At 41.2% G+C, this 11,146-nt stretch overlaps 1 non-coding gene across 1 annotated transcript; it reads right to left on the reverse strand.

Moving 5' to 3' along the window:
- Window positions 1–10,316: 10,316 nt before the first annotated feature.
- On the reverse strand, window positions 10,317–10,389 carry TRNAG-CCC (transfer RNA glycine (anticodon CCC)). The gene has a single exon. It is a non-coding gene; the product is annotated as a tRNA-Gly (tRNA).
- Window positions 10,390–11,146: the final 757 nt, after the last annotated feature.

An 11,146-nucleotide genomic window follows, 5' to 3' on the forward strand; every position in this document is an offset into this window, starting at 1 on the left:
TTCATCCACTTCATTAGAAATGATTCAAATGCATTCTTTTTAATAGCTGAGTAATATTCCATTGTGTGTATGTACCACAACTTTCTTATCCATTTGTCTGCTTATGGACATCTAGGTTGCTTCCATGTCCTAGCTATTGTAAATCAGTGCTGCAATGAACATTGGGGTACACATCTCTCTTTCAGTTCTGGTTTCTTCAGTGTGTATGCCCAGCAGTGGGATTGCTGGGTCGTATTGCAGTTCTATTTCCAGTTTTTTAAGGAGTCTCCACACTGTTCTCCATAGTGGCTGTATTGGTTTGCATTCCCACCAACACTGTAAGAGAGTTCCCTTTTCCCTGCACCCTCTCCAGCATTTATTATTTGTAGACTTTTTGATAGCAGCCATTCTGACCAGAGTAAGATGGTATCTATCTCATTGTGATTTTGATTTGCATTTCTCTGATAATGAGTGATGTTGAGCATCTTTTCATGTGTTTGTTAGCCATCTGTATGTCTTCTTTGGAGAAATGTCTGTTCAGTTTTTCAGGCCCATTTTTTGGGTGGGTCATTTATTTTTTTCTGGTTTTGAGCTGCATGAGCTGCTTGGATATTTTTGAGATTAATTCTTTGTCAGTTGCTTCGTTTGCTGTTATATTCTCCCATCCTGAAGGCTGTCTTTTCACCTTGCTTATATTTCCCTTCGTTATGCAAAAGATTTTACATTTAATTAGGTCCCATTTGTTTATTTTTGCTTTTATTTTCATTACTCCAGGAAGTGGATCATAGAGGATCCTGCTGTGATTTATGTCAGATGGTGTGGAAACACAATTTTAACCACTGGACTGCCAGGGAAGTTCATGGAACCTTCTGTGTAAGACTGAAAATAGGGTCTGAGCAGCCAGGATCATCAAAGTTTTTGAATTCCTCTCCTGGTGACCACCCTTTCACCTATGCTCATTTCACCTGTCCACTAGTTTCCTGGGACGATGCTAAGTACCTATTTCTTATTGTTACGACACCAGGAATTGAGGTACAGCGAAGTAAATGTCTTCTCAAAATATTTGAAATTCAGAATGTTCCAAACTCACCTCGTGATTATATTATTTTCTTACCTGAGCTAGAAATTTTATTTTAATTAAATAATTATTTTGGATGTACCATGCAGCATGTGGGATCTTAGTTTCCTGATCAAGAATCAAACACAGGCCCCTTGCATCCCTGCATTGGAAGTGTGAAGTCTTAACCACTGGACTACCAGGGAAGTCCCTGAGGTAGAAATTTTAGATGTATTGTTGCTGTTGTTAAGTCGTGTCCAGCTGTTTGAGACCCTATGGACTGCAGCACACCAGGATTCCCTGTCCTTTACTATCTCCTGAAGTTTGCTGAAACTCGCGTACATTGAGTTGGTGATGCCATCCAACCATCTCATCCTCTGTTGTTCCCCTTCTACTCTTGCCCACAGGCTTTCCCAGCATCAGGGTCTTTTCCAATGAATTGGCTCTTTGCATCAGGGGGCCAAAGTATTGGAGCTTCAGCTTCAGCATCAGTCCTTCCAATGAATATTCAGGGTTGATATCCTTTAGTATTGGCTAGTTTGATCTCCTTGCAGTCAAAGGGGACTCTCAAGAGTCTTCTCCAATGCCACAGTTCAAAAGCATCAGTCTTCAGCGCTCAGCCTTCTTTATGGTCCAACTCTCACATCCACACATGACTACTGGAAAAACCATAGCTTGACTACACAGACCTTTGTTAGCAAAATGATATCTCTGCTTTTTAGTATGCTGTTTATGTTTGTCATAACTTTTCTTCCAAGGAGCAAGCGTCTTTTAATTTCATGGCTGCAGTCACCATAGAGCCCGTAGACTCTAGGACTCTTATTACTCCTTGTAAAACACACACATGGTATTTATTGGTTACTTCATAACAGGCAGTGTTTTAAGCACTTTACAGTCGTTAATTTAATTTAATTTAATTCTCACAACAATCAGATGAGGTAGGAACAATAATAATATTGTCTTCTTTTTTTAAAGTAAAATTTTAAAATTGAGGTATAATTGACTCATGACATCATATACAAAATAATGGTTTGATATTTGTGTATATTGCAAAGTGAGTACCACAGTAACTCTAGTTAACAGGCTGCCATACGTAATTTTTTTCTTGTGATGAGAAATGTTAAGATTTTCTTTGTTAACAACTTTCAAATATGCAATATAATGTTATTAATTATAGCTACCATGGTGTATATTACATCCCCATGACTTCTTTGTTTTATAACTAGCAGTTTGTACCTTTCAACTCCCTTCACTCATTTTACCTACCCACCTCTTCCCACATCTCTGGAAACCACCACTTTGTTTTCAGTATGAATTGGGTTTTCGTGGTCTTTTTGTTTGTTTGTTTTTAAGATTCCACATATAAATGAGATTATACAGTATTTGTCTTTCTCTGTCTGAATTGTTTCACTTAGCATTATTCCCTCAGGTCCATTCATATTGCCACAAATGGTAAGATTTCATCCTTTTAATGAGTGAATAATATTCCATTGCATATATTATTTTTCTTTTTTTATGGATAGAAAACTGAGGCACAGCATTAAATAAATCTCCCAAGACCACAAAGTTAAAAAATGTTAGAGCATGGCAGTTTGGCCCTACATCTTGTTGTCTTAAACCATTATACAATACAGCTTGTTTATCCTAGCTTGTAAATGCTTTTTATATCTTTTTCCCCCTTTCATTTCCTATTCTGCTGCCTTTATTTAGTCCTTCCTTCCTTCCTTTCTCTCTCTCCCTCTCTCTTGCTTCCTTCTTTTCACTCCCTCTTTCTCACTTTTTCTTTTTTTCTGCTACACCATGCAGCATGTAGAATCTTAGTTCCTGACCAGGGATTGAACCTGCCCCCTCTGCTTTGGAAGCCTGTAGTCTTAACCACTGAGGCTTCCTAGGTGGCTCAATGTAAAGAATCTGCTGGCCAATGCAGGAGTCTTCAAGAGATGCAAGTTCAATCCCTGGGTTGGGAGGATCCCCTGAAGGAGGAAATGGCAACCGAGCCCAATATTCTTGCTGGGAAATCCCATGGATGGAGGAGCCTGGCAGGCTACAGTCCATGGGGTTGCAAAGTGTTGGACAGGACTGAGTGACTGAGCACGCATGCAGTCTTAACCACTGGACCAGCAGGGAATTCCCCTAGTTCTTATTTCTTGCCAGGACAAAGTAGCCTCCTGGCTGGTAGTCCTTATTTTAAATCGGTTCTATTAGTGGCTTTGATCATGTCACTCCCCTGCTTTAAAACTGTTTTCTTTATATTCAAACTTCAATTATAAAATTTAAAGTTCTTCATAATTTGTCCCCCATTTACCTATCTGACATATTTCCCACTTCTCCTTTTGCATTCCTGATTATATGCTTTTTCCCCAATATGTGTATGTGTTTCAATTTTATATCTTCATTCCTTTGCTTACTGTGATCTATCTCCTGGAATAACGCTTCCCTTTCTGTTGTGTGCTGAGTCACTTCAGTCATGTCCAACTCTTGGCAACCCAATGCACTGTCGACCACCAGGCTCCTCTGTCCGTGGGACTCTCCATGCAAGAGTACTGGAGTGGGTTGCCATTTCCTTCTCCAGGGGATCTTCCTAACTCAGGGACCAAGCCCACGTCTCTTATGTCTCCTATATTGGCAGGCGGGTTCCTTACTACTAGTGCCACCTGGGAAGCCCACCTTTCTGTTGATGAAATATTAGTTCTCTAAGGTCAAACTAAATGTCTTCTATGTAAAGTTTTCATAGTCAAACTTTAATATGTATCAGAATCACATGGAGAGCTTGTTAAACCACAGGTTGCTATCTCCATACCACTCTTGGAGTAGGTCTGGGTGGAGTTTGAGAATTTGCATGTCTCAGATTTTCCCAGGTGATGCTCATGCTATTGGAACAGGGACCAGAGTTTAAGAATCTCTTTTCTAGGGACTTCCTTGGTTAAAAATCTGCCTTCCAGTGCAGGGGATTTGGGTTTGACCCCTGGTCAAGGAACTAAGATCCCATATACCTCAGAGCAACTGCTAAGCCTATGTGCTCTGGAGCCCATGTGCCACAACTAGAGAGCCCGGATGCCACAGAGAGACTGTGCCCTGCAACAAAAGATCCTAAATGACATAACTTGGACCCAAACCCAACCCAATGCAATGTACCTGGGACCATCACTTACCCCCTGTGGAATCAACTTTTGCCTCTGTACTTCCATTGCCTTAATTCTTTTCCTGTCATTAGTTATCTGGGTCTGTGTGTTTCCTCTGCTGGTTTGTGATCAACCCAAGGCTGAGTTCCTATCTTAGTATCTTTGTTTCCTCTAGCAACTGACCTATTGCCCCATACATGCAGTACTCTGGAGTTTGTGATGATTAAAGGGAAATCTTTGCTCTGCCCTGATTATGTTCCTGTTAAGATTCGTTCAGTTTTCTGATATGTGTGTGGGTGGGCTGAGGGTGGAAGTAAGGAATGGGGATGTTGACGAGAAACAGAAGCAATTTGGAGCATCATATTCCAATCTGATTTCTTCATTGCCCTGAGAAGCTGAAGCAATTAGTCCAATAGATCAGCGGTGGGACTCAGGGAAGTGTCTTATGAGGACTTGCTGCTAAACATGCAGTCAGGGAGCCTGCTAGAGACCCTAAATCTCTGGCCCCAACTCATGGAGTGCTGAACCAGAATCTGAATTTTAGTAGACCGCCAGGTAATTTGTTCACTAAATTTTTTCTTTTAAAGCTTTAAAAAAATTATTTATTTTATTTTTGGCCACACTGAGTCTTTCTTGGTGTGCTCGGGCTTTCTCAAATTGCAGCGAGCAAGGGGCTATTCTTCATTGTGATACTCAGGCTTCTCATTGCAGTGGCTTCTCTAGCTTTGGAGCACAGGCTCTAGGTGAGGCCTCGGTAATTGTGGTACTGGGGCTTAGCTGCTCTGCCGCATGTGGACTTTTCCTGGAAGGATTGAACCAGTATCCCCTGCGTTGCAAGGTGGATTCCTATCCACTGTACCACCAGGGAAGTTCCTGCTCACTAAAATTTGAGAAACACTGTAGGAAAGGCAGGTATGAGCTGTATAATCCTTTCCAGGACAATAGTTAGGGAGCCAAACTCTGGCTTTTTCTGTTTGTTTGTTAAGGATTGAAGAGTAACTCCTGTCAGAGACAATCAGGCCCTGATATAAATTACATTATTTTTAATATTCTTTATTATTTTAGATGTAATCCAGTGTGATGACCTATTGGTATAAATCAGTTTTGGGTTTTTTTGGCCTTACCGCATGGAATGTGGAATCTTAGTTCCCTGACCAGAGGTTGAACCTGTGCCTCCTGCAATGGAAATGTGGAGACTTAACCTCTGGACCACCAAGTAAGTCCAACCTTATTAAAATTTACAAAATATTAAAAATAATAATAATAAGACAGCTTATTGAAGCTGAAACTCCAATACTTTGGCCAGCTGATGTGAAGAACTGACTCATTTGAAAAGACCCTGTTGCTGGGAAAGATTGAAGGTGGGAGGAAAAGGGGACGACAGAGGATGAGATGGTTGGATGGCATCACTGACTCAACGGACGTGAGTTCGAGTAAACTCTGGGAGTTGGTGATGGACAGGGAGGCCTGGTGTGCTGCAGTCCATTGGGTCGCAAAGAGTCAGGCATGACTGAGCGACTGAACTGAATTGAATTGCCAGCTTAATAATATGAAATAAATAACTGTAACACCTGTACTCATGTTAGTGTTCATATTGGTGTGCTCAACACATTCACACCTATAGTCTACTGTTATACGTTGAAAAATCACAAACATATGCTACTTATTATTTCATCATGAGATATCATAGTGGAATGCCAAATGATCCTTTCCTTGCAGGCAGACTTAGGGGAAATAGAATCATAATCTGAAGGTTACTGCATAATTTCAGAATCAAAACAAAGGAACATAGGGATTAAAAACTCAGAGGGTTTCAGACATCAAGAAAGTAATGTAATGGAGCAAAACCAGGTGAGACAGAACTGTGGTCACTCGGGAAATACATATCTCACCTACAAGGAGCAGTTGACATTTAGCTCTAGCTAATTTTTCTTCTGTGTGGCACATATGGTACTGCCAGATCTCCAATTTTTCAAGGGAACTTGAAAAATGATTTTTTTTTTTGTATGCAAGCTTCTGAGTTTTGATTATTCACAAGTAGTTAAAAAAATTTTGTAAATTCTGACTTCCCTGGTGGCTCAGTGGTAAAGAATCAGCCTGCCAATGCAGAGAAGGTGGGTTTGATCTCTGATTTGGGAAGATTCCATATCCCACGGAGCAACTAAGCCCGTGTGCCACAGCTGTTAAGACAGTGCTCTAGAGCCTAGGAGCCACAACTGCTAAACCCATGTGCCACAGCTACTGAAGCCTGTACACCCTAGACCACACTCTCAGCAACAAGAGAAGCGACTGCAATAAGAAGTCTGCACACCACAACTAGAGAGTATCACCCACTTGTCACAGCTAGAGAAAATCCCAGGCAGCAACCAAGACTCAGCTTGCCAAAAAAATAAAAAATAAAAAACTTGTTTTGTAAATTCTACAATACTCTGTCAGCAATTCAACTTCTAGGAATTAAGCTACATACCTTTGAAATGACATAAAGTGCTAAATTATCTCCTGCAACATTATCTGAAATAAAATGTTTAGAAACAAAATAAATTGTCATCAGCAAGTGTTCATTAAACAAACTATAGCACACCCAAACAGGGGCATACTCTTCAGCAGTGTTCTATTAAAAAAAAAGGCTAAGGAAGCTCTTTGTGCATTAATATGAAGTGATCTTCAAGATACATGATTAAATGAAAAAAACAAGTGCAGAACATGGTATATACCATGCTTTGCTCTGCTGTGCTGTACTTAGTCCCTGACTCTTGTCCGAATCTTTGGGACCCCCATGGACTGTAGCCCACCAGGCTCCTCTGTGCATGGGGATTCTCCAGGCAAGAATACTGGAGTGGGTTGCTGTGCTCTTCTCCAGGGCATCTTTCCTACCGAGGGATAAAACCCAGGTCTCCCGCATTGCAGGCAGATTCTTTACCAGTTGAGCTACCAGGGAAGCCCCATATACCATGCTGCTGCTGCGGCTGCTAAGTCACGTCAGTCGTGTCCGACTCTGTGCGACCCCATAGACAGCAGCCCACCAGGCTCCCCCGTCCCTGGAATTCTCCAGGCAAGAACACTGGAGTGGGTTGCCATTTCTTTCTCCAATATATACCATGCTCATGGACTGCAGCCTACCAGGCTCCTCTGTCCATGGAATTTTCCAGGCAAGAGTACTGGAGTGGGTTGCCATTTTCTTCTCCAATATACCATGCTATTAGTTGTTAAATATTTATTTCTTTATTTGGCTGTGCTGGGTCTTAGATCCCGAGGCATGTGGGATCTTCGATCTCTTTTGTGGCATGAAGAATCTTTAGTTGTGGCGTGTGAACTCTTAGTTTCAGCATGTGGGAACTAGTTCCATGACCAAGGATGGAACCTGGGTCCTCTGCATTTGGAGCGTGGTGACTTAGCCACTGGACCACAGATGAAGTCCCTTAGTTGTTAAATAATAGCAAAAATACACATTTTTATACATATATGTAAAATATCACTGGATGGATACCTAAGAAATTAATACTGGTTGTCTCTGAAGAGGGCAAATTGAAGGTGGGGACAAGGGTGGGAGTAAGAGTTTTGTTGTTTAGCCACTCAGTTGTGTCCGACTCTGCAACCCCATGGACTGCAGCACACCAGGCTTTCCTGTCCTTTACCATCTCCCCGAGTTTGCTCAAACTCATGTCCACTGGGTTGGTGATGCCATCCAACCATCTTATCCTCTGTTATCCCCTTCTCCTCCTGCCCTCAATCTTTCTAAGCATCAGGGTCTTTTCAAATGAGTCAGTTCTTCCCATCAGGTGGCCAAAGTATTGGAGCTTCAGCTTCAGCATCAGTTCTTCCAATGAATATTCAGGACTGATTTCCTTTAGGACAGACTGGTTTGATTTCCTTGCTGTCCAAGGGACTCTCAAGAGTCTTCTCCAGCACCACAGTTTGAAGGCATCACTTCTTCGGTGCTCAGCCTTTTTTATTGTCCAGCTCTCACATCCATACATGACTACCAGAAAAATCATAGCTTTGGCTATACAGACCTTTGTAGGCAGAAAAATGTCTCTGCTTTTCAATATACTGTCTAGGATTTTCATTGCTTTTCTTCCAAGGAGCAAGTGTCTTTTAATTTCATGGCTGCAGTCACTGTCCACAGTGATTTTGGAGCCCAAGAATATAAACTCTATCACTGTTTCCCCATCTATTTGCCATGAAGTGATGGGACTGGATGCCATGATCTTCTTTTTTTAAATGTTGAGTTTTAAACCATCTTTTTCACTCTCTTCTTTTACCTTCATCAAGAGGCTCTTTAATTCCTCTTGGCTTTCTGCTATAAGTGTGGTATCATCTGCATGTCTGAGGTTATTGATATTTTTACCCACAGTCTTGACTCCAAGAGTTTTTACAGTATACCATTTAATAGTTTTTGAATTCTGAAGCATAAAAATGGATAGTTTATTCAAAAATATTACTTTAAAAATAAAAAGAAAAGAATGTCTGGAAAAATACACATATGTGTAAAAACAAATTACCTTAATAGCAGTTACTCTGGAAAGAAGATTTGTGAAACAAAGCAGTGTCTAGGAAATTTCTACATTTTTAATCTTAAGTAACATTTATAAAAAAATTTTTTTTACCACTGTGCATTTATTACTTTCACAATAATTTTTAAATGTTAACTCAAAAATCAAATGTAAAATGCAACACACGCCTGCACAAGGTTTGTAGATTATACTGGAGGGGGTCTGCCCAATAAAACTTCTTTGCAAACCCATTGGATTTCTAAGCCACCAGTTTAAGGTAAGTGAAAGGACTATTTAAGGACACCAGATTAACAGAGCTAATGTGGGCGCTAAAACCAGATGGATTCAAGGTGTGTGGGCTTCAACTCCCTGAATCTCCACACTAAGGATCATCTGACTACCAGGACTGGAAATACTCTGTTGTCCAATGGCTAAGTTGCCTTCTTTCCTAAACAGCATTCACCACATTGTCCCTGTGTGAGTTTGCCTTGGGTGGCTCCTCTTTCTCTGCTTCCGCATTTGATACACTTCTAATTGATGCATTTCCACCCCCCTTGGATAAGTTAAGGGAGAAAGTAAGATAACAGTCAAATCTGTGCCTCTCTGTGACTGTATATTGATGCTCTGATTAACCATGTGTTTGTCTTGCATTTTATTTTAGATGGCCTGTGTGTGTATGTGTGTGTGTGTGTGCACGTGTGCTCAGTCATTTAGTTGTATTCAACTCTTTGCGACCCTATGGACTGTAACCAGCCAGGCTCCTTTGTCCATGGGATTTTTCAGGCAAGAATACTGGCGTGGGTTGCCATTTCCTCCTCCAGGGCATCTTCCTGACCCACGGACTGAACCTATGTCTCCTGCATTGCAGGCTGATTCTTTACCACTGAATCACCTAGGAAGTTATTCATTTAACTTTGGAAGGTGGGGAAAAGGTTAATTTCTGAGCTTCTGGAGGGAAACACATGTCACCCTCAAGTACTGCTTCAATCTAAATCTGCTTTTATTTTATCCTGACCTGTACCTTACTGTGAATTTCTTTTTATTCAATAAGGGTACAAATCATCTCTTTCTCCAGTTTAACCAATATAACACCCTCTGTTCTGGTGAAGGCAAAGTCTAGTATCTCCAGTAGAAGCCTTTGGTTTCCTTTCTTCTATTTTCAAATAATCCTGAGGATTTACTCAAGCCAGGCGTGGGGGAAGAAGCCCTGTTTCCAGGAATCAGAAACAGAGATAATCATCAATCTCTGCTAACAGTGCACAGCTAGAGTTCTATTTCCATACCATCTAGTATTGCTGCTAAAGCCTGGCCCAGCCTGGTCGCCAAGGATACAAGTCTCCTCGGAAGTGACTGCGTGCTGGTCCAAGCACCTGCACAAGCCCACACTTAGATTCCCCACACTTAGATTCCAAGATTATGACTCTTTTAGTTCACATTCCCATATGAGGTTGCTGTTGCCTAGAACATTTGGCCCAGCCTGGCTGGACCTGAGAGCTTTAGTCTCTATTATTTACCGTGCTAGAACCAATTTTCTTCAGCCAGACCTGTATTGAGCCTTCGTCAGTGGCCTAGGTGCCTCCTTTCCTTCTAGTGAATTCTCTCTCTCTCTCTTTTTATTTATTTATTTGGCTGTTCTAGGTCTTAGTTACAGCATGCAGGATCCAGTTCCCTGACCAGGGATTGAACCCAGGCTCCCTGCATTGGGAGTGCAGAGTCTTAGCCATTGGACCACCAGGGAAGTCCCTCTCTCTCTCCCAATAAAAATATTTTAGGAACAAATTTGAGTCAGTGGTAGTGAGGTAGATGAGCCCATAGCCTGTTATGCAGTGAAGTTAAGTCAGAAAGAGAAAGACAAATATCATATATTAACACATATATATGGAACCTAGAAAAATGGTACTGATAAGCCTATTTGCAGGGAAGGAATCAATCCCTTGCAGGGAAGATGCAAATGTGGAGAATGGACTTGTGGGCATGGGGGTGAGGGGGCAGAGTGCAAAGAGAGAGTGGGATGAGATGGAGAAAGTAGCACTGACATATATACACTACCATGTATGAAATAGATAGCTGGTGAAAAGTTGCTATATAACATAGGGAGCTATATAACATAGGGTGCTCTGTGATGACTTACAGGGGTGGGATGGGGTAGGGGAGGGAGGCTTCAGAGGGAGGGGATATTTGTATAATTATGGCTGATTCACGTTATTGTACAGCAGAAACCAACACCTTGTAAAGCAATTTTCCTCTAATTAGAAAATTAACTTTTTTAAAAAGGAAAGAAAAAGTAACTTTATATTTCTTAAGTGTGACCCGCACATACTGACTTCTAAAGAGGACAGTATGGAAAAGGGTGACAAAGAATAATAAGAAAAAATTTTAATTAATTTATTTATTGCAACAGATTTTAGTTGCATCATGAGTGATCTTTCTCTGAGGTGGATGGACTGTCTAGTTGTGGCACACAGACTTAGTGCCCCACAGCATGGGGGATCTTA

Source organism: Budorcas taxicolor, chromosome 3, assembly GCF_023091745.1.
Source record: "Budorcas taxicolor isolate Tak-1 chromosome 3, Takin1.1, whole genome shotgun sequence".
NCBI classification, from domain to species: Eukaryota; Metazoa; Chordata; class Mammalia; order Artiodactyla; family Bovidae; genus Budorcas; species Budorcas taxicolor.